Raw genomic sequence first — 22,591 nt, forward strand, 5'->3', positions numbered from 1 at the left:
ATGTGACAATAAAAGCCGTTTGGCAACTCTTTGTACATGGACAGAGCTTTTAGTCTGATGGACTTTACTGAAGAGTGATGGGGATGGGAAATGTTTGCGATGCTGCCTTAAATGTCAGAAATTGGGGCATTTCAACTTCTCCAGCTTTTAAATCTCTTTGACTCCTTTATTTGAAAGCATTAGCCAGGCCTTCAGGAGTGTTGCACACAGGGTGTGTGCAGAATTAACTATACAGACTTTAAACAACTCCCTTTTGCTGTCAGGCTCATGTCTTCTTCTATACCTTGTACCTAATGTTTCTGAGTCTCAAATCTTTCTGAGATACTGGAGAGGTGGAATGCCTTTTTCTCCTGGATTATCATTGTAAATTCTAATTTTTTTTGTTTGTTTGCATTTTTTGAAACAGAGTCTTGCTCTGTCACCCAGGCTGGAGTACAGCGACGCAATCTTAGCTCACTGCAACCTTCACCTCCAGGGTTCAGGCGATTCTTGTGCCTCAGCCTCTGGAGTAGCTGGGACTACAGGTGCTCGTCACCACGCCTGGCTAATTTTTGTGTTTTTAGTACAGACAAGGTTTTACCATGTTGGCTGGGCTGATCTGCAACTCCTGACCTCTGCCTCAGCCTCCCAAAGTGCTAGGATTACAGGCGTGAGCCACTGCACCCAGCCAAATTCTAATAAGTCTTTAAATTAATAATTTTGTTAGCTGCCTGATTTAGAGCCTTGTAAGATGTGAAAACATTATTTAATTTCTAATTTTCTAAAAGCTTTTAAAATTAGGAATTTCAATGCCTTTAAGAAACTCTTGAGTTTTCTGATTGCTTTTATTATTTACCCATTATTCAACTTTTCCTCCTCATTCTCTAATTCTTCAGCACTAATTGAGTATTTGCTGTGCTGTAGATGCTTCTTAGAGAATACAAAACTGAGTAGAAGATACCCTGGGCCATCACAAAGCTTTTAATATAATTGAGAACCTGTTTAAACAATTAAGTATAATTAAATAAGCGTAAAATAGATGTACAGGGAAAATGCTGTGGGGATCAAAGGAAGAAGCAATTAATTAGAAATGAGAATATTAGGGAAAGTTCCACATCGCTGTTGTCATTTGGGTTGGAATTTGAAGCATGAGAATCTATTTTCTATAGTACTTACAGGGAGTTGTGATGGGCTTGCAATAATGTTCTGGGCCAAAGGAAGAGTGAGAAAAAACCAAAAGTGTGGGGAAAAAAGTGAGAATACATGGATAATGGCAAATAACCTTCTCTGGTTGTTCTCTAAGCTGTGTGGAAGAGGAAATGTATTTCAAAGTTGAAGGGGTCAGATTAATGAAAGCCTTGAAGGATTTTTGTCTTTATGCCATGTGTGCGGACGTTCAGACTTGTCAAATAGTTTTTACAACAGCAACATGATCAAAACTCTGCTTTACAAAGATAAATCTGGGGAAAGTGTAAAGGATGGATTGGCAAGGTGAAAGATCAGAAGCAGGGAGCCTGGTAAAGGCCTGAGTTCAGAAAGAGATTAATAGAGCCCAAACTAAGGCACTGGACATAGTAACTGGAAGAAAGGGATAGATAGGAGAGTCACTTGGAATATATAATTGATAGAAATCACAAACTCATTGGAAATAAGGGCTAATAAAATAAAAAAGCAGAAACGAAGAATACATCAAGCTTTCCAGCCTGAGTAACTCGAAGAGTTGCAGGATGATTCCCCAAAGTAAACACAAGAAGTGAACAGAAGAGAATAAAGGAAAGGTAATAGGATGCTCCTAAAAGATACCATGTCAGGAAGTACCACTCAAAGCTTCTTTGGTCATAGGAAGGAAAAACTTCCCTACGCTTTGGAGTAGTCAAAATTTCTCCATGTGGAGCAAAGTTCTAGCTTCATTATATTGGTGCTATAACTAAGAAGTTACAGAATTTGATGAAGAATAGCTGGGAGATTAACTTAGGCTATAATGAAAAGCCAGATTACAGATACCTGAATAATAAAATGCAATCAGAAATGGTGGCTCTCCAACAAAGACAGTGACGCTTGAGGGTGAGGTTTACACATACACACAAATACACACACACACAACACATGAACACATACTCACTTGTAGTAGGCCATTTATGGTGGGAAAATTGCATTAACAAGAACCTGGATGGTCTTCAACCCAGGACTGAAAGGCAAAATTGAGTCTGCCTTGGAATCACCATTGATCTAAAATTATGCTGGAATGCAACTGTGCATGACTACATAACTTAAGTTTGTGCCAAGGAAAGGTAACCCTAAGCTTTTTTCTTCTATCCATTCAGAACATGCAGAAACACCCATCTAATTTCTTGGATGCTTTAATCATGGCCATGGATCAGTCTGTTACTCTGACTCCTCCTGGGCCACTGTGGAGTGGTGCTGGCAGTGTCCTTAAAACAGAGGAAACTCTTCTGGGAGTGGGAATTGAATATCCAGCACTAAAAGTGCTGCCCTAACTCTAATCCACACTGGGCCCTCCCAGAGGCGTGGTGTCAAGTAAAACAAGGGGATGGGGATGGGGGTACAGGACTTCTTCTCTTGTGGCTGGAATTTCTCTAAGAGTTAAACTTTGCCACTCTGATTCCTAAAAACCTACTTCCTGAGGGCAGTAATGTGGCCCCTAGAGAAAATAAACAAGGGCAGAAATGCATCCTTTCTGAAAAGAAGAATTTCTCTGTGTCACTTCGAGTATCCACTTTCACCAAATGATCCATCTACCTTTAGATTGAGCTAATATAACTATCAGCCATAATGTGCTAATTTACCTTTTCTGATTTCCTGATCAGGGTGAGTGTCCCCTTCTAAAATCTTCAAGCCACTTGTTGTTCTTTGGATATATCAAGTTTTCCTTTCTCTTACCTGCCATCTACTACACTTCTTGAAATTTTCCATCCTTAGTTACATTAATTAGTCAAGAATTTCCTTGATATTGATTTTGTAACCACACTATAACTTTGTTAAAACATTCTTCCACAGTATAATTTCCCTTGGGCACTACCATGGCCTGGGGAAGATCCTATAATGGAGAGACTCTGAGTGAGGACAACAATAATAAAATTTTGCAGTTAGTCCAAAGATTTATGGGTGAGAAACTTCAGATCATTTTTGTGGTTACCTCTGCAGCATTAGGGAAAAATCTAACCTCTGATCTTCAGATGGTAGACTATTAGGGCTGGGCTGATGTTACACAGCCACTTGGTGTGGGAGCCAGGGTTTTAGGTAAGGCACATCCCCTTGAAGGCCTTAAAATAGAGAATGCCTGGTCACGCAAGACACAGCAAGCTGGTAGGACCTGGCCTCTGTCCTGCTTGGTATGGCATCGTGAAAAAATACTATGCCCGTCTGTACAACAGATCAGTGTCTCCTTAATAATATCCAATTTTGTTTTTAACAGAAAGTAGTTTATATACTGAAGGTATTAGTCATTATAATCTTTTATACTCTCTCAATTTTGTGTAGTACTTCTCAGTTTATAAAACTCTGCACACACTTGATCTCATTTAATCTTCCTGTGACCTCAGGCAGTATACCTTATTAACCTCCCTTTGCAAGTATGATGACTTAGAACTGTGGAGATTAAAGCAACTTTTCCAGGTGTTTTGCTCCTCCTCCTCAAGTACTTTGTCCAGTAAACCACAACTGCCGCATGATCAAGGACCTGGATGGTTGGTGCAAGCCTCAAGGCTGGCTTGGAAACATGCATCAGCAGAGTTACTCTTGATATTTCTTTAGAACTGGGCTGTATGTCCTTGGTCATCACGTTTCCACTGTCACATGTACACATTCTTTCCCTCCTTGCCTTAGTTAGAAACTGCTCACCCCTCCAATCTCAGCTGAATTGTTGGTCCCTTTTGGAAGCTCTCTCTGACTTCACTTACATCCACCTCATCCTATACTCTCCTCCTATAACAAACTTCTCTTTTGTGTAATTATGAGATTAATGTTTATGTCCCCTTGGAAGCCCTTGTGTGTCTATTGAGTAAGAAAAATCTGTTTTTGTTCGTTGTTATGTCTCAGTGCCCAACAGTTTCTACCCCATAATGAGCACTCAATATATATGTTTTTAAATGGATGAATGAATTATTAAGTCTTACTTGAATAAGTTCACCCATTTGTTGGAAAAGCAATAATTTAATAATCTAGTACTGGAAATGTTTTTAAAGACTTTTTCTCCAACTAAGCAAATTTTCTTATTGTGAAACAGACCGTGAATCCAATTCCCCTGATACTTAAACTATTTCATGGAAGTAAATGAAGCTACATAAAATTAGTTAAGTCAAGCAGAGGAGTATTTAAGAAGTTTCAGTTTGAGCACATAAAACTGGTTTCATCCAGAATGAATTATTGAATTTATCAAAGATGTCAAGCTTTTTTTTCCCCAAGAAGGCTAGCCACAGAAAGACTTTCATACCAGTGGATTAAATTAATTTCCAAGTATACATTTCAGTTTAAGGTAAAGGTAAATGTATCTCAACTGGCCCAAAACATCAATGTTAATATGTGAGGTACTTGTCTGGCATGCACAAGCTTTTCTCATGAGAATGCTAAATCATGAACTGACAATCTGATTTGTCCATTTTGTCTTTGATGCTAATGCTGTAGCAGGAATGCATACTCATATTGTTATTTATAGGAAATCTGTCACAGAGTAGTTTGAGAGGTGACACAGAATTTATTGTCTTTATCCATTCTTTTAATAACGCTAACAGACAATTCAGTGAGAGCTGGTGCAATTCCCACTGTACAGACAGAATAAACGAGGCAAATCACAATTCATCGTCAAGAATTAGATGAGCCAGAAAAATGCCTCTGGTGAAATAGGTTTCTTGCACTGACCTGTGAGAGGTTTTACTGTGAAATTTTGTCTTCTTAAAAAAGTGAATTTGCATTGAAGGAGTATCTGTAGAATAAAACCAATGAAGGGCTACAGGAAGCTGCACAGAGATTGCTACATGACACCCCTACTGCTCTAGTGGGAGGCAGCCCAACAGAAAAGGAAGACTGGGAGTTGGGAGACCTGGGTTCCAGTTCTAGTTTGCAGCAACTTTCTGACTAATCATTGGCAAGTCACTTTACTACTCTGGCTCACAGTTTTTATACCTATAAAATGAGGAAAATAAATTATGTATGGCTCCAAATGTGAAATTGCTGCTTGGCTGCATCAGAAGGACCGGGGACTTTTAAAAATGCAGATTCCTGGCTCCTTTCCAAAACTTAACAAATCAGAACCTTTGGGAGAAGAGTCAAAACTTGGGAATCCGTATTTTTAATAGCTCCATAGATGATTCTTTCAAATTAATGAAATACAGCTGGAATACTTTCAGCCACAGATTGTAAGCTCTGGGTCCTTCATTCAACCACCTAATCACAATCCATATCTCCAGGGCAACAGTGGAGACTGTGGAGGTATCTCTGGTTTTGATATAGTACAACTGTTCGCCAGGATGTACTGCCTGGGATGGTTAGTGTGTACAAAAAGTAGGTAGAAAGAATAAGTAATAACTACTATTGATAGCATAACAGTTTGACTATAGTCAATAATAATCTTACATTTTAGAGAACTAAAAGAGTATAATTGGAATGTTTGTAACACAAAGAATAAATGCTTGAGGGAATAGATATCCCATTTCCTATGATGTGACTATTTCACCTTGCATGTCTGTATCAAAACATCTCATATACCCCACAATTATATGCACCTCATATGTACCCACAAAAATTAAAAATCTGAAAAAATTTGAAAAGATTTACTGCCTGGATTTTCTAGGCAATGCATAATTTGAGGAATATAGAGCTAAACTATTGTTAGTCTCTTCAAGGTCCATAAATGTCATCAAATAGAAATGGGACATAGCTTTGCCAACACAGGAGACCCATGGAAAGCTTTTGAGATGACTCATTCACAGCTTGCATCTTAGGAAGTTATCTCTTGCAGTAGGTTGGTGGACTACCTGTTGCTGCAACCTAGGCAATGGGTCATGAGCAGCAGAACCAGGGCAGTGACCTACTGCATACCTAAACCAAGCCAAAGACTGTCAAGCTGACCCTATAGCCTTTTAGAATGAATGGTGGCACTTCAGAAGCACGTGTGTGTGTGTGTGTGTGTGTGTGTATTTTTCTGTACAACTGTGTTTCTTACTTACACATTTAAGGACATTTGTGCTCTTTCAATATACCTAGATGTGGTGTATGTATGTACATTTGTTTAAGCAGTTTTGGTGGTGTTTTGGGATGTGGGATCCAGAACTGCTAGAAATTCCAGTGGGAATTTGAATTGGAAAAGTGATAATTTTCAGACTTGTATTTCTTTCATTTAAACAACTGACTCATAGTTAAGACATACTTTCAGCATCCTGTGTATAATTAACTTTGTTTCCTGTGAAAACATTTATATTTTCAATCAAGATAATGCTTTTTAGTGAAGACCTTTTGGCATAACATTTTTAAAATCAAAATGATGACTTTTAGTGTTAAAACCTTTACATTTCAAAGTAGTAGGAGTTGTATATTGAAGCTAGAATTTTTTAAAGCCAATTCATGTTTGGGTATTTAGCTCATCTTGGCTTTCTTTTTTCTTGTTGTACCTCCTAACTGATAGTTTATCCTGATGCAAAAGATAAAAATTTAAACCTGTTTATGCTAATATGCAATAACTAATTTACTATTGCATCTTAATTTCTGCTCTCCAAATCTTGTTTTAGGGATCTTACGGGTTGTGGAAATCTCTGTAAGATGGTTTTGGTTTAAGCTACTTGGTTACCAAGATGCCGGTTCAAGAACTAATGACAACTGATATTCATGATTGTACTTGTTTCAGGCAATCCACACTATGGTTCCTTGAAGGTCTTCCAAATGGTAGCCTTCTCTAGGCAATATTGTCCACTCTGTTATGCTATCAACCAAAGACTCTCTGGCTTTTCTGTTTGGCTCCACAGAAATTTATTGAGATACCATCATGAGATCATTGCTATGCCCAGTGCTTTTAGACAGGGATCTATGAGCTGCCTAGAAACACAGAGCCAACAACAGGTTTCATTTGAAATCTCACAGTTGAAATATGTGATATATTAAAGTTCATCTTGCAGGTGTGAGCATTCGGATCACCAACGCTGTGACCTCGCTGTGTGAATGGGAGCTGCTACAGGAAGGAAGCTTACAAATGAGCTGCATGGATCCCACATTTTGCTAAAATCAAATAGGACCTTTCTCCTCTTTGTTGAATGCCATAATACACAAGAAATAAGCCAGCAGGATGCTCATGTCCAAGGTACTCATTCTTTTCACCCAATTCAAAGAGAGCCAGTTTCATCACTTTTATTCTGCAAGAAAAACTTCACCATGAGACAACCAGTTTCCCAAAAGAAAGTGGAATCTTTTATATCTTAAGAGAGTAAAAAGTAAATTTTTCTATGTATTTTAATGAAGGGTTTCTATTCAAACAACCCTTGCTTCTCATCAGAAGTTGTCCTTATATAGGAGAAATTACCTGGACTTTGGTGTCAAACAGACCTCAGTTCTAATCCTAAATCCAGAACTTAATAGCTTTTGCCTTTTTATATTACATATGTGCTGAGCATCTGTTGTGTAATTCATGAAACAGAGATAATAATAATACTTTATGAGGCTGTGTTGAGGATTAAATATTAATAAAAAAGCTACCGTACTCAGGTTGTGTAAGCCTATGAGTATCACAAATTCCCAAATTGTCTCAGGAATAGGTGTGCATGTGTGTTAATACATGTGCATGTGAACGTTTGTAGTAGAGTAAGTATGGGCTGGGCACTGGAGACTTGGGCTTCAGGCTCTCTCTCTGTCTTACTGTCTTTCTGTCTCTGTCTTTGTCTTAGCCTCAGTTTCCTCATCTTTAAAAGGAACATACCCCAGGCAGATGTCATGATAACTAGTTGAGATGATCTATGTAAATTACCTGGAACATGACCAACACTCTATGTAAATACTAGTTTACTTCCCCTTTTCCCTGTATACCTTTGCATATGGAGAGAAAGGGGGAGCAGGAGAAAATTAAACATTGTATATTTCACACTTGCAAAATGATTTCTTAATTATGCTGATGATATTGAACATCCATTGCTTACTTTGAACAGTGAAAATCACTTATACGTATTATCTCCCGTAATTCTTACTCCAGCCCTTTTTGAGAGATGCTGTTACTACCCCTGTTTTGTTTTTTTTTTTTTTTTTTTTTTTTGAGATGGAGTCTCGCTCTGTCGCCCAGGCTGGAGTGCAGTGGCGCGATCTCGGCTCACTGCAAGCGCTGCCTCCCGGGTTCACGCCATTCTCCTGCCTCAGCCTCTCCGAGTAGCTGGGACTACAGGCGCCTGCCACCACGCCCGGCTAATTTTTTGTATTTTTAGTAGAGATGGGGTTTCACCGTGGTCTCGATCTCCTGATCTCGTGATCCGCCCGCCTCGGCCTCCCAAAGTGCTGGGATTACAAGTGTGAGCCACCGCGCCCGGCCACTACCCCTGTTTTTTATAGATAGCAAGGTTCAGAGGTTTAGGTCACTCACCTGAGATTGAACATGGGTCTCCTGGATTCCAAAGCCAACCAAAGTGTCCAAGTATTTGCTTTTCTGCTCCCCTAACCAAGCTTCCTTGTCCTTTATTCATGAGTACTTTGTTTTTTGTTTTGTTTTTGTTTGTCTTTTTCTAATCTTTAAATCTTTAAATTTAGACCAGGAAGAGAACTGTCTTAAAAAATACAGTCAGGACTAATCTCAGCTGTCTTTAGACCTGTGCTAGTCCAGAAGGTATCATTTTTTTTCAGCCTGAGTATTTGATTGTTGCTTTTATAAGTATATAATTGAGATGCACTGAGGAAAAAAAGACAGCACTGCACTTTCTCATTTGCCTTGCAACAAAGGTATATGGTTTGAAGAAGCCTTGCCCTTACATGATTAGACAGCTTGTGTGACTAATAAGAATATTGTCCCTAAAGGAAAGTGGAACATCTTACAAATACAAGAGCACTCAATTAGAGTTTTAAATTAGTATGTAATTATGTGTTTTTTTTCTCTTTTTTTAAGGAAGAAAAAGAGCTTTTAATCTTTTAGGTGGCTTATTTTGGTGAAAAAACAGTTTTAAGAAGTGTTTAAATTTAAAAAGCTACTCTGTGTCTTGTTTAATTTTGGACCTAGTCCAGTCCCTGAAGGACTAGAAGCAGATAAGTTTGCTTATACCTGGCTTTTTAAGTCACTTCATTTTATAATTCAAAACAGGGATGAGCTGTTGATATGGATTACTGCACTCAGTATAATGAAATTGTCAATATGCTTTGAGATGCACGGCATGTAATCAGACATGTAGAGAAATAGCCCATTCAACCTCTGAAACAAAAGATTTGCCTTTGAGACCATGACTGTACAAAAGCAACCATGCTCTTTATTTAGGAAATAAACTAGAATGGGGTAGTTTTCTCAACATGAAACCAAATGTACTCTTTGACCCAAAACACTCTCCTTTATAGTTTCCATGGACATTTTCCAGGTGGATAAATAAAAGGTTATTGTTTGATTATGGTAGGTCAGGCTCTTGTCTTGTCTGATCAATAATATTATACTTCCTATGACTTTAGAGAAAAGAACAACATGGACGATAAAGACCAATGTGGTTATTTGTAAATCTATTCTTTTGAAAGGTCTCCCTTTATCTACCACCCGAGTTGGCATGAAACAACTTCTGAACAATGATGCAAGTCTTAGCAAATTTCAAGAACAATTTAAAGAGGAAATAAATAGCTTTTTGTTTAACTTGGATCAATTATCTCCTTTTGGTAAGTCTCTTTTCCTATCCTGTGTATTTCTTGTCTGCTCTATCATTTGAGTGTTTTCTGTTAAGAACATTAGTAGAAGCTATCAACTGGACCCTGCAATGTTCTGGGTATGGTTGTGAATGCTTTACACTTATAGTTTATCTAATGCTTTTAAATTTTGTCAAGGTAGGTTTTGTTTCTCAATTCTATGAATGATTGAAGAGATAAAGTGACTTGTAGTTTCCATAATGATTATATGGTAGAAGTCAGGTTTACCCACCTTTACTCTTAATCATACAGATGTACTCATTAAGGATTGCTCTTAATCATACAGGTAGACTTATTAAGGATTATGAGGTGGGGTCTAGCTCATTCTGCCCTTGTTCTTTGCAGTGAGACCCATCATCAATTACTGGCTATGCTTTTCTAAAGCCAGTCATGCCAACACAAATTTGGTTAGGATAACTTTCCTAGAATCCTAGAAACTCAGAGTTTCAAAAAATGCTAGAGGGCACAGGATCCAATTCCTCATATATACTTGTGAGAAACTGAAGACCAGGAAGGCAAACAAGTAAATAAAGCAACAACAAAAACCTTGTCATGATTCACTCAGATGGTAGGTGGCAGGACTGAAATTAATACTCCTTTCTGCTGTGTTCAAATCACTCTGCCTCCATATTACTAGTGATATATTTGCATCTTGTTTCTAAGAATACATTGCAGAATTTTGCATCATTTTTCAAGTCCTGTTTTTTTTAAAAAAAAAATACTATGTAGGAATTTTAAAAACTCTTGTTGAGAAAATAATTATAGATGAAAACACAAATAACTGGAATGCTATTTTGAGACATCTCAAATGAGAGTAGGAGGCTGAAAGTAACAAAGTAAATAAGCCACTGAATACAGGAGCTGGGAATAGTGTTAAAAAATCATACTGTTCAAAGTTTCTGAAAAATGCTCAGGTAGTGGGATGATTAGGGGGTACATGATGGGTTTTTGGTGATATCAACAAAATTCTAGTATTGATTTGATGATATTAGTATATATGTGCACACGTGTTTATATATATATATATGTCTATATGTATCTATGCATATATATGTGTGTATATTTTTTCAGCTCCTGGCTTCATGCCAGGTACTCTCCATTGTGCCTGGGAAATAAGAATCCCCGCCATCATGAAAAAACATTGGCCATGAGGATTTTCCCTACAACCCAAGGACTATTTGAAGTTTGAAGTCTTTCAGCCCAGACAACACTGGCTGTTTTCACCTTTGCCTTCAACTATAAAGGCTGGGCTCTCTCTGCAGGAGTGGGTAAGTACAGCCCGTGGCGGAGAAAAGAGAAAAAGTCTTTCAGTGCAGTACAGGCTCTATCACAATAGATGGGCCTCATTAGCCATTCTCAGCCTCATAGATAATGCAGTCATGGATGGCATCGTTTGGTCTAGTGAAGAATTGCCCAGGAGATTGTGTTGACATGTGAGATTTATTTTAATCCTTTTTTGCAGATTTTATAATGAGCATTGTAACAGTACGCCAAAGAATCGTTACATATCTTATAAAATCTTAATAATACAAAAATTAGAAACGTTTTTCATGCATATGTTCAATTTGTTCAAAGTACTGATTTCACTTTGCTGATTAGCATATGGTGCCCTGTGAGGGGACCCTACCTTTAAGAGGTCATGCTCCCTGGATTGCTATGTATATTTTTAAATGAGTAGTATGCATATTATGTTTACAGGCCGCTACTGTCAAATCATATAGTTTGAACTAAATGACATAGAATGGACACAAACCTATGCACTTGGGTTCTTTTTTTTTTTTTCACTTATTCACTAAATCCTTATTGACTGTCTAGCTTGAGCATAAAAAATAAAGTGAAAAAATAAAGCTTCAGAAATACAGAGATATTTCCAGTGTGGAGCAGAAGATGTATTATGGGGATCTGTCTGGAAAAGTAAATGATTCCTACAAGGGCATGCAGCCAGAGGAGCAGCCGTAGCAAGAATGTAGGACCCAGGGCTGGATGCATGCCTTCTTTCCCTGAGTCCACACTGAATAGCTGCATGATCCCAAGCCAAGCATTCCATCATTTTGACCCTCTTTCCTCAACTGGAAAATGAGATGAATCTTACCTACTTTATAGTGCTATTGTGAAGATGAAAGGGAATATTGTATGCAAAATTACCTAGCGCAGAGGAGATAGCCAGTAAAGTTTTTCACTTTTTCCCTTTCTGTTATTTAGTGGTAAGATCTCAAGCGATTCAGTATCCTCAAAATGCAGTGTATGGCACATAGGTCGTTGCAATACATCTCTTTCATGAAACTCTTCCTGGCCCTGACTTGGCATCTCATGCAATGTCCTTCCTTTCTCCTCCCCTCTCCCAACCCAGAAATCAGGTTGTTTGTTTATTGTTTCCCCAGATTTCTGTTTTCTTCATCCTCCAGGCTTCCTTTTCTCTTGAGCATCTATTTGCTTCCCTTTCCTTTCTACAGCATTTTTTTACTCTTTTTTTTTTTAAATTATACTTTAAGTTATGGGATACATGTGCAGAACGTGCAGGTTTGTTACATAGGTATACACATGCCATGGTGGTTCGCTGCACCCATCAACTCGTCATCTACATTAAGTATTTCTCCTAATGCTATCCGTCCTCTAACCCCCCACCCCCCAACAGGCCCCGGTGTGTGATGCTCCCCTCCCTGTGTCCATGTGTTCTCATTATTCAACTCCCACTTATGAGTGAGAACATGTGGTGTTTGGTTTTCTGCTCCTGTGTTAGTTTGCTGAGAATGATGGTTTCCAGCTTCATCCATGTCCCTGCAGAAGATATGAACTCATCCTTTTTTATGGCTGTGTAGTATTCCATGGTGTATATGTGCCACATTTTCTTTATCCAGTCTATCATTAATGGGCATTTGGGTTGGTTCCAAGTATTTGCTATTGTTAACAGTGCTACAGTAAACATACATGTGCATGTGTCTTTATAGTAGACTGATTTATAATCCTTTGGGTATATACCCAGTAATGGGATTTGCTGGGTCAAATGGTATTTCTGGTTCTAGATCCTTGAGGAATCACCACACTGTCTTCCACAATGGTTGAACTAATTTACACTCCCACCAACAGTGTAAAAGCATTTCTTTCGGTTCCATTCTTCTCAAAACCTGTATGTATGTCTGTATGTACCCATGTATATTTATATGCATACATTTTTATAGTTGCTGTTGTATGCTGCTACCATGTGACACTACTTCCAGGCCCCTTATTTTCCTGGCATCAAAATAGTATTACTGAAATGGTTTTAATCTGGAGGCTTTCCTGATAATAAATAGGGATGACAAAAACATGCGTCGTTAAAAAATGAAAATATCCTGAAATCTCCAAAAATTCTTACTTATGGTTGTGTCAAGACTTTGTTACAATATTAACAGATCTTATTTTTACTGTATTTTTACTCCCATCTCTCCCCATCCAGTCCAAGGGGATAATTGGGCTTTTGACTCAAGTGTCCATTTTAAAGCTTGCCTGTAAGTCCTGTCCACCATTTATCATGATCACCCCTGCCCAATCCTTACTCTCCTTCAGACATTAAGGATTTTGTTTCCTAAAGTTAAAGTTACTAAAGAGATATATTAAGGGGAAGTGAAAGAGGCAAATACCTGGAGCGTTGGGAGAGGTGATAAGAAAACATTGGGGGAAGTTGTTAAGGACTAGGAAGAAGATGGTGGCCTGAATTTCTCTAAATAAGGAAAATTGGTGCAGAAATCTAGGGAGGTGGGACAGACCTGCCTCCTAGAGAAGCTGGGAACCCAGGAACTGAACTCAGCAATTGCAGACTGTAGACACCAGGGCCCCAAGCTGGCAGTGTCTACTGTGCCCAATTGCAGCAAGGCAGTTCTGGAATCAATTTAATACATTATGAGTTACCATCATTCCTGGGACTTTCACACAACTCTGGAGTGGAAGGAAGGAGCTCCAATAATAATAATGTAATGAAACTTCCTACCAGTCTAGTTGCATGAGAGCTTCGTGTCAGATTAAATTTGATGTAAGAACCTGCATGTGTGTGTGTGTGTGTGTGATATTTATTATGTAATTTGCTAGAATGTGTTAAATACAATGGAGAAAATAAATCAAGAAATGCTGATAGGAAATGTTATAGTTGGAAGAGGTTGGAATTTGAATGTTGTGGACAGGGAAGATCTTACTAAAAAGAAAACACTTGAACAAAGTTTTGAAAAGGGTGCAGGAAAGAGGGATAAAGAGATTCAAAGGAAAGAGTATTACAGATAGAAGGAAGAGCAAGGTCTGTGAGGCCTAGAGGTAGGAGCATGCCTGCTCTAACGAGAGGCACTGAGAAGTTATTGTAAAACTACGCTGTCCCTGGCCACATATAGCTATCAAGCATCTGCAGTGTGGCTAGCCTGAATTGAGGTGTACTGTACACATTAACGACACACCGGATTTCAGAGACTTTATAACGAAAGAAAAACCTAAACTATATCCTGTGCAATTGGTACTGATTAAATGTTGAAATACAATATTTTGGATGTATTATGTCAAATTATTAAAGTGAATTGCATCTGTTTTATACATTTTTTTTAACGTTGCTACAGGAAAATTTAAAATTGCACTTCTTTTATGTAGCTCACATTATATTCTTCTGGCAGTACTGTTGTAGAAGACGAGATCTGGAAGGTGATGATGCCAATTTTGTAATTCTCCTTAGGCCATTATAAGACATTTGCATTTGTTCTAAGAGGGAAGCTATTAATTTCAAATTATTTACCAAAATTGGGATATCACTAAGAACTCATTGCAGTATAATTTGTTATACTGCAATATATATGTTATACTGAAATGTATATATATATATATAAAACACCTTTGAGCAGAAGGTGAGCATAATCTACCATTTTTATAACTGGATCACATTGGGTACTCTTACAGGTTGTAGGAGGACAAGGATGAAATCAAGGACACCTATTAAAGGGCATTCCAACAATCCAGGCTAGAGATGGTGCTGACTTGGGTAGCAGCATAGATAATGATATGTGGTCAGATACCAGAGGAATTTCTGATACATTCAAAGTGTGATGTAAGAAAAAAAGAATGAGGATTACTCCCCAGAACGTTTGTCCTGAATATATATGCAGGTTTGTTTTTCATTCAGTGAGATGGAGAAGATGAGGAGAGTGGATTGGGGCAGAAGCTCAGGAGTTTAGCTTTGTACATGTTAAGTTTGAAACACTTATTGGGCATCCAGGTAGAGGTTTATGGAGGTAGTTTGATAATCAGGGAGCGGTCTTGGCAGAATATAAACTCTGGAGAATCATCAATGTAAAAATTGGCATTTGGTACCATGGGATTAAATGGTATCACCAATGGAGCGAATTAGAGGTGGGGAAGAGAAGAGGCAGGAGGATCGAGGCAGGGGGAACTCAGAGAGTTCATGAGCAGAATTACTGCTACATTTACCCTGGAACACACTTTGTAGCACTCACTTCTGGGGTTCTCATTGATGTAGACTTATTCAGAAGGAGAAACCCCAGTAGTAATTGGAAAGGTCCTGTTTGTTCTGGGCTGGATAGTTACAGCAGAAAGAGTGTTAGTCAGTGTGAGAAAAGTCAGATGTAAAGTATATTCCTCCATATATAGATATGTCATTGTTTAAATGGACAAAGTATGTTGCAATGGGCTCTAGTTATATCCCAATTTTGGTAAATAATTTAAAATTACAGCAATCTCAATATCATAGTGTGATATCGATTATCTTAAAGACTCCCTGCAATTTCTTAGTAAAATGTTAATTTTATGTCACCTTAATTTTTTTTTTTTTTTTTTGAGATGGAGTCTCACTCTGTCGCCCAGGCTGGAGTGCAGTGGCATGATCTCAGCTCACCGCAAGCTCCATCTCCCGGGTTCACACCATTCTCCCACCTCAGCCTCCCAAGTAGCTGGGACTACAGGCGCCTGCCATCACACCCGACTAATTTTTTTGTACATTTAGTAGAGACGGGGTTTCACCATGTTAGCCAGGATGGTCTCGATCTCCTGACCTCGTGATCCACCTGCCTCGGCCTCCCAAAGTGCTGGGATTACAGGTGTGAGCCACTGTGCCCGGCCCACCTTAATTTTTTAATGCTACCCAATACCAGATTTGAAGTCCAAATAAAGATGACAAGGTCTTAGAACTCTGCAATAATGGAATCACTGTGACATACACTTTCTAAATACACATTATGGAGACATTTTCAGGTGCTCTTGACCTTGTCCTGTGGAAAATATGCTCCTTATATGTCCACTTAGTGCTACATTTTGAACTATTGCCTCTGAGGTTTCTGACTCTCTTTTTCCCCTTGAAACTGGATCAACATGTTCATTTCTTAAAGGTGAAGATTCCTCAGAGGAATAGAAGGTAGAGGCTGAGTGACCAAAAGCAGAATAATATTATCCTACTGCAGAATACCTACAATGTAATATGAAAAATTAGCTGTTTCTTCTAGAAGAAGGATTTCCCTCTATTCATCTAGCTTGGAAGTGAATATAGTGTGGGTAGCTAAGAATTCAAGCTCTGGGGCTGTACTTTCTGAGTTCAAATATTGGTTCTCCTATTCTGTAGTCATTTGATCTTGGGTAAAATTTAATCTCTGTGTTTCAGATTTCTCACCTGTACAATGGGGATAATACTGTTACTGACATCATAGAGTTGTTGAAAGGATTAAATGACTTAATACTTGTTAAACCTTATACTAGTGCCTCGCTAAGCACTCTATACACGTTCTCTATTTTTGTTTTCTATCTACCCGTCGCACTTTGTGTTCTGAAATTGCTGTCATCAGGAAGTATTTGTTCTTATATTGCACAAAAAAATCAATTTTAGTTTCTGAGCCCCCATCCTTTTGAAACTGAGGATGTCATGAAAGCCCAAATTTTGTAGTTTTTCCTACTGCCTTGACTCCTCAGACCTTTAGTCATACACTCACATGAGTTAATTAAAAGCCATTCTTTGTTATAGCCCTTTTGATTCCTTTTTATGTCCCCAAGTTCTGCTGCTTTTGTGCTACGTACCACATTGTCATTTCCTCTCGGGGCTTACTGTGTCCTTTAGGTACAATCAGAACACAATTCAATCACTCAAGGTGGAGTAACAAACATCAGATTTACCCATTTGCCTGAAACCACCACAAAATGGATATAATATATGAAACATGCTTTGTGGGACACTGGACACCAGGCAGTGAAATTCAGTGATCCCTGAAAGACAGCAAACAATGTGAGTCCTACAAATGCCCTAGTTTATGACCAGGAGACAGTTTCCAAGCCATAGTGCAGAAAAGGGGACCCACGCAGAGTCTGGCATACTCCTGGAGTTGAGGAGATGGATCTGAGACCCTGGTAAGACCAAAACAGCTAGAGTTTGCCGGACAGAGTACTAGTGAAGAGAGAGCTGCACACAGAGAGAATTCCGGAGAACTGCAGAGGGTTCTCCTCCAGCATTCAAATGAGTATTGATGTACACATGCATGTGAGGAAGTTACCCAACATCAAGGAAAGAACCACCTAAAAGGATTCAAAACAGCATTGTTCAACATTCAAACAAGTCTGAGAATAGTGCCTGTTCCCATCAGCCATGCTGGAAAACCTCAAGATTTATGAAGCATTGGATAGAATATTTGGGAGGATCTTGCATCAGAAGTGGGAAAAATTAGTCTAAGGATGAGCACAGCTCTGATCTCATGTAAGAAATCTTAAGTGCAAGACCCAGAAAGATCATAGTACTTCCAAATAACTACATCCCAGAACAAAGTTTCAAAATATTTGTAGAAACACAAAATCACCTAGCTTCAACAAGATCATAGTCACAATATGCAGCATCTAATAAAAAATTACCGATTATGAAAAAAGCAAAACTGTCAATCAATTAAAGCCAACTCAGTACTGACAAAGGTGTTAAATCTAGCAAACAAAGGCATGAAATGAGCTAGCAAATAAAGGCATAAAATGTGCTATTCTATCTATATCACATGTATCTAAAAAATTAAGTAGGAACATAGAAAATGTAAAAAAGACCCAAATCAAACTTTTACAGCTGAAAACTTCAATGGCCAAGATAAAAAATACGCTGGATGCTATTAATGGTAGATTAGACACTGTAAGTGAAAGATCAGTGAACTTGAAGGCACAACAATAGAAACTATTAAAAATAAAATACAAATTTAAAAAAACAGAGAAAAAGGCATCAGTGGGGCAAATTGCAGTGGCCTGATATATGTGTAATTGGAGTCTCTAAAGGAGTAGGGAGGAAGAACATACATCCAAAGAAATAATGACCGAACATTTTCCATATTTGTTGAAAATTATAAACTCACAGATTTAAAAAGCTCCATGAACATCAAACACATGAAACATGAGGAAAGCTACAGCAAAGCACATAACAATTTAATTTAAAAATCTTATAAGTAGCCAGAGGGAAAAATAAGACACACACTGTACAGAAGAACAAGATAAGGATAACAGGAGATTTCCCATCAGAAACAGCAGAAGCAAGAAGGAAATGGAGCAACATCTTTCAAGCACACACACAAAAAAAGGTCAATCTACAATCCTAGACAGTGAAAATATCTTTAACAACGAAACTGAAATAAAGACTACTTTCATACATAAAAGGTTCACAGAATTTTATCACCAGCAGATCAGCAATTTAAGAATGTTAAAGGAAGTCCTTAGGGCAGAAAGAGAATTATATCACATAGAAATATGGATCAGCACAAAGGAAAGGAAACTGCCAATATCAGTAACTGCAAAGGAAAAAACAGAATAGAAGTTTCTTATTCAGATCTTTTTAAGTATAATTAAATATTTAAACAAAAAAAAGTAAAGTCAAGTTTATAATAAATATACAAGTGAAATATATGACAACAATAACACAAGGGTCAGGAAGGGGAAATGGAAGTGTACTATTGTAAAGTTCTTGGGCTAGATCTCAAGTGGTGTAATATCACTTGGATATAGATTGTGACAAGTGAAAATACATACTACAAACCCTAAAGCAACCACTAAGTTAAAGAGTGATAGCTAACAAGCCAACAGAGGAGATCAAACAGAATCATCAAATGTGCTGTCTAATGTATGTTTTCCTTTAAATAAATATCATGACATGGCACATGGCTTCTGGAAATCTATTCTTTTGAAAAACAGAAAAGTTAATTTTGAAGAAATAGAAAAGCACCTAGGAAAGTGGAGACTAAACCAAGCCCAGAAAAGCTGGATCTTACACTGATCCCAGGGTATGTCAACCATCTTTGTCCTGCAAATAACCTGAAAACAAGAAGCTTATCTATCCCAAGACTGCTGCAGGGATTAGTTGGAATTTCAAAAGGAAGTACAAGACTTGAATCAGGAAGTCATCCACTTCCTTCACTGCATAGAGCAGATTGCAAACTTAAGTGTTTGGTTTCATTTCCAACATTCAGACCCTATATGAAGGCCCCATAAGCCTGTCGGAATTGGCTTACAGAAGAAGGTACTATCTAAAGCAAAATTAGTCTCAACAACTAGCATATGTCTATTAAAATACATTTAAAAAAATAAATAAATTTTATAAAAATGGCACAATTTTACCAAAACAGTGAATATCTTTCTACCTGCAGATGTCAACCAATTCTTGGAAGAAAAAAAACATAGAAGAATGTTAACTGAAAAATAGAGTGGAAGGAACATCAACTTAAAGTATCAACAATGAGATTCCTGTAATAGGAAGAGAAATTGACCTGCCTATCAGAGAACCCCAACCAGGGGATGCAAGTGAGAAGTAGAATAGAAATCAGAGGCATTTTAGAGGTATTATTCATCTATATATATCACAGCTGTCAGCCCTTATTTCCTACTCCTTCTTGAAAAACACCTGATTGCTACATGTTTATTCCCCAGTCAAAACAACAACAAAGAGTTCTGGGGTTTGGGGTTTTGTTTTTGTTGTAAAACTGGAAGGTATTGTTACAAGGAAGCAGACTAGATAGTGTGAAGGCTAGTCACCTTGAGAAAACCCTCCTCATTCTGGCATTTGAGGAAGGCTACCTCCAGTATAATGGTGAGCCCATGCCCATTCCTGCTGAATTAAAGCTTCCAGCTAATAAACGACTGCCCTCAGTAAATCTTTCTATTGCTTAATTTTTAAATGTGAAAAAATAACCAAGGATCATCAGGCATTTGAGGAAATAATTCACACATGCGGAAAAACTGATCAAAAGGAAAATGAAGTGACTCAGGAACAGAGAATCACTTAAAAATCTGAAATCCATACTCATAAAAACCCAAGGAAATTTTACATCTGTAAAACCAAATCAGGATGCTATTAAAAAGGAGCTATCAGAAAATAAGAAAGAGCTCTTGTACATTTAAAATACTTTTGCCAAAACTAAAAGAAGATAGGAAAAAGTTGAAAGAAAATGTCTAAAGACAAAGAAAACCACCAAAATGTAGAGCAAAAAGACAAGAAGTCAGAAAACATGGAGGAAAAGGGAAGCATACATTGGAGGCAAATTGGTTAGTTTCTGAAGAAGAAAATGAAGAAAAAGAAAGAGGAGGAACTATCAATGTGCCCAGAAGGTACTCAGCAAATATTTGAAGAATGGGAAAATCAACAGAATCTTGGGCTGGCTGTTTATGAACAATGGGAAGTTGGACAAGTTGCTCATTTGTCTGGAGTTTTTTCTTTGCAGCATGGTGGGTGGTGGGTATGAGGCTTTATGTTTTGCAAATTATTTTTCACTTATTATAACTGCCTTTTTAAATTTAATAATTGTTATAAAATAGGACATAGCCCTACAATATAATATTATCATTGCTATAATAATTAGTATTAATTTTTTAAAACTGTAGGGCGTTGATTAAAAAATTCCCTTTTACCTGTTACATATGCAAACTGATGCTCCTATGTCCTATTTAAGGGATTACTTTATACTTTAAAAATGTCTTACTGAAAGGGTACTTCTCAACGTACATTGGCCAGGCTACTCATGCTACATAAAATTATGATAGAGTTGATTCATGTTGAAATTCTCTTTTCTTGTCAATTATTCTCTTCTGCTACTTCCCTTCTAGGTTTATTTAGAAACAAACGGAATTTACTATATTGCAAACTATTGAATTTTAGGTAGCTTTGGCTAGTATACAGTACACTTTATCTATGAAGATTCAATTCATAAATACATTCATATGAATAGTTTTGTAATTCCAATCATTGCATTTTGGTATTTTTTCTATTTTAAATAGAAGCTGATTGAAGGCAACATCAAAAAATGACATCCAAGTACCTTTTCCCAAAATCATATATATTTTGGACCTAGGAGACACTTAGAGTTCATGCAGTGTAATTCAATATCCTCATGTTAGAAATCAGGAAACTAATTAAGGACAAGATTCGTGAAATCTATTCTTCACGGCGGAGCCAAGGTTGAACCCAACTCTTTAAACACCTAGAAGAGTGTCCATTCTGGTAATTAAAAAAAAATTGTTGACCATCTATGTATTCTAAAAGAAAAAAACGTAAATTCATAACAAAAGATAGGCATTTCTAAAGTAAATGCAGTCTCAAGGGATGAACTAATCATGTGTACAGAAGGTGTCAAGTACAGTGTAAAAGCAATTAACAAAATTGAAATGTATTCTTTAGTTATTTAAATCAGATAAGTGAGAACGTATGTTCTTACATGATATCATAAAGCCATTCTATTTTCTAATCTTGTTACAGAATCACCAAAGGGTATTTTATTTTCTGTCTTACTTTCTACTTTTCTTGGTTTAGTAATCCTTTTAAAGGAAAAAAAACCTCCCTAAAATTGAAGTGAATACATTTAATGCAGTATAATCAGCTTCTAAATCTACTTAACTGGAGCCCCATCATGCATTTAGTGCATTGAATGAATGGCACAAATGGGAAACGTATTATAATGAGGACCGGGTGAATTTTGTAAGACTAAAACTTCACTTTCCTGAAATGTTTTTAAGCATCTGATTTTGTAGTCAAGTATAAGTCAATTTGCATAGCTCCTTATTTGCATTTGACCTAGACACCTGCATTACTTTTTGGAGAATTCTACTTTTATGGTGCTTTTGAACACTTCACTGCCACCCCACCATGACAAAATGCATTTTGCTTGCTGTGGATCTTTGAGGGGTGCACAGTGTGATTATTTTTAACTTTTCATTTGTATTCATTTAGGTTAGAACAAGTTATTTACTTATATTACAAGGCTGTTTTGCTTTTCCTGGGTTTATTTCCTCATTCATTTTTGAAAAACTAGATTGCGTTTTAGAGATGTGGACTTTTTGTGACAATAGACTATGAATTATACCTATGGATATTGTCACTGTTCATGTGCAGATAAAGGGCTTCCCACTTCTGCTGCACTAATATCTAGATTACATTTTTCTGTCTTGACTGATCTTGAGGAAATAAACATTCAAAACTCACATGTCCTAAATTCAACTTGTAAGTTTCCCACTTCACTTTGCTGCAAAACAATGCATTACTCTAAATGCCATCATTGTTCTTCTTTCTGTCCAACTTGAAAACATGGGAGTTACCCTTGATTCTTTTCTCTCCCACCCTCCCGCATGCAATGAATCCCCAAGTTCAACTGAGTCTGCTTCCTTCGGAGGAGAGATTGGGTCTGTTGCTTTGCTTCTCCATTCTCATAGGCCTTGTCTCAGTTCCGGCCCACACCATCCCTCCAGGAGACCAGTTCAATATCCAATTTTAAAAAATTAAACACCTTTCATGCTA

General features: G+C 37.5%; 1 long non-coding RNA gene across 1 annotated transcript in view; it reads left to right on the top strand.

Moving 5' to 3' along the window:
* LOC115832417 overlaps window positions 1-22,591 on the top strand; it is a 221,098-nt gene that overhangs the window by 54,899 nt on the left and 143,608 nt on the right. The window contains exons 2-4 of the long non-coding RNA XR_004027912.1: window positions 7,107-7,288; window positions 9,679-9,813; window positions 10,912-11,108. This is a non-coding gene — a long non-coding RNA (uncharacterized LOC115832417). The remainder of the gene's footprint in view (window positions 1-7,106; window positions 7,289-9,678; window positions 9,814-10,911; window positions 11,109-22,591) is intronic.

This window comes from Nomascus leucogenys, chromosome 22a, assembly GCF_006542625.1.
Source record: "Nomascus leucogenys isolate Asia chromosome 22a, Asia_NLE_v1, whole genome shotgun sequence".
In the NCBI taxonomy this organism is placed as follows: Eukaryota; Metazoa; Chordata; class Mammalia; order Primates; family Hylobatidae; genus Nomascus; species Nomascus leucogenys.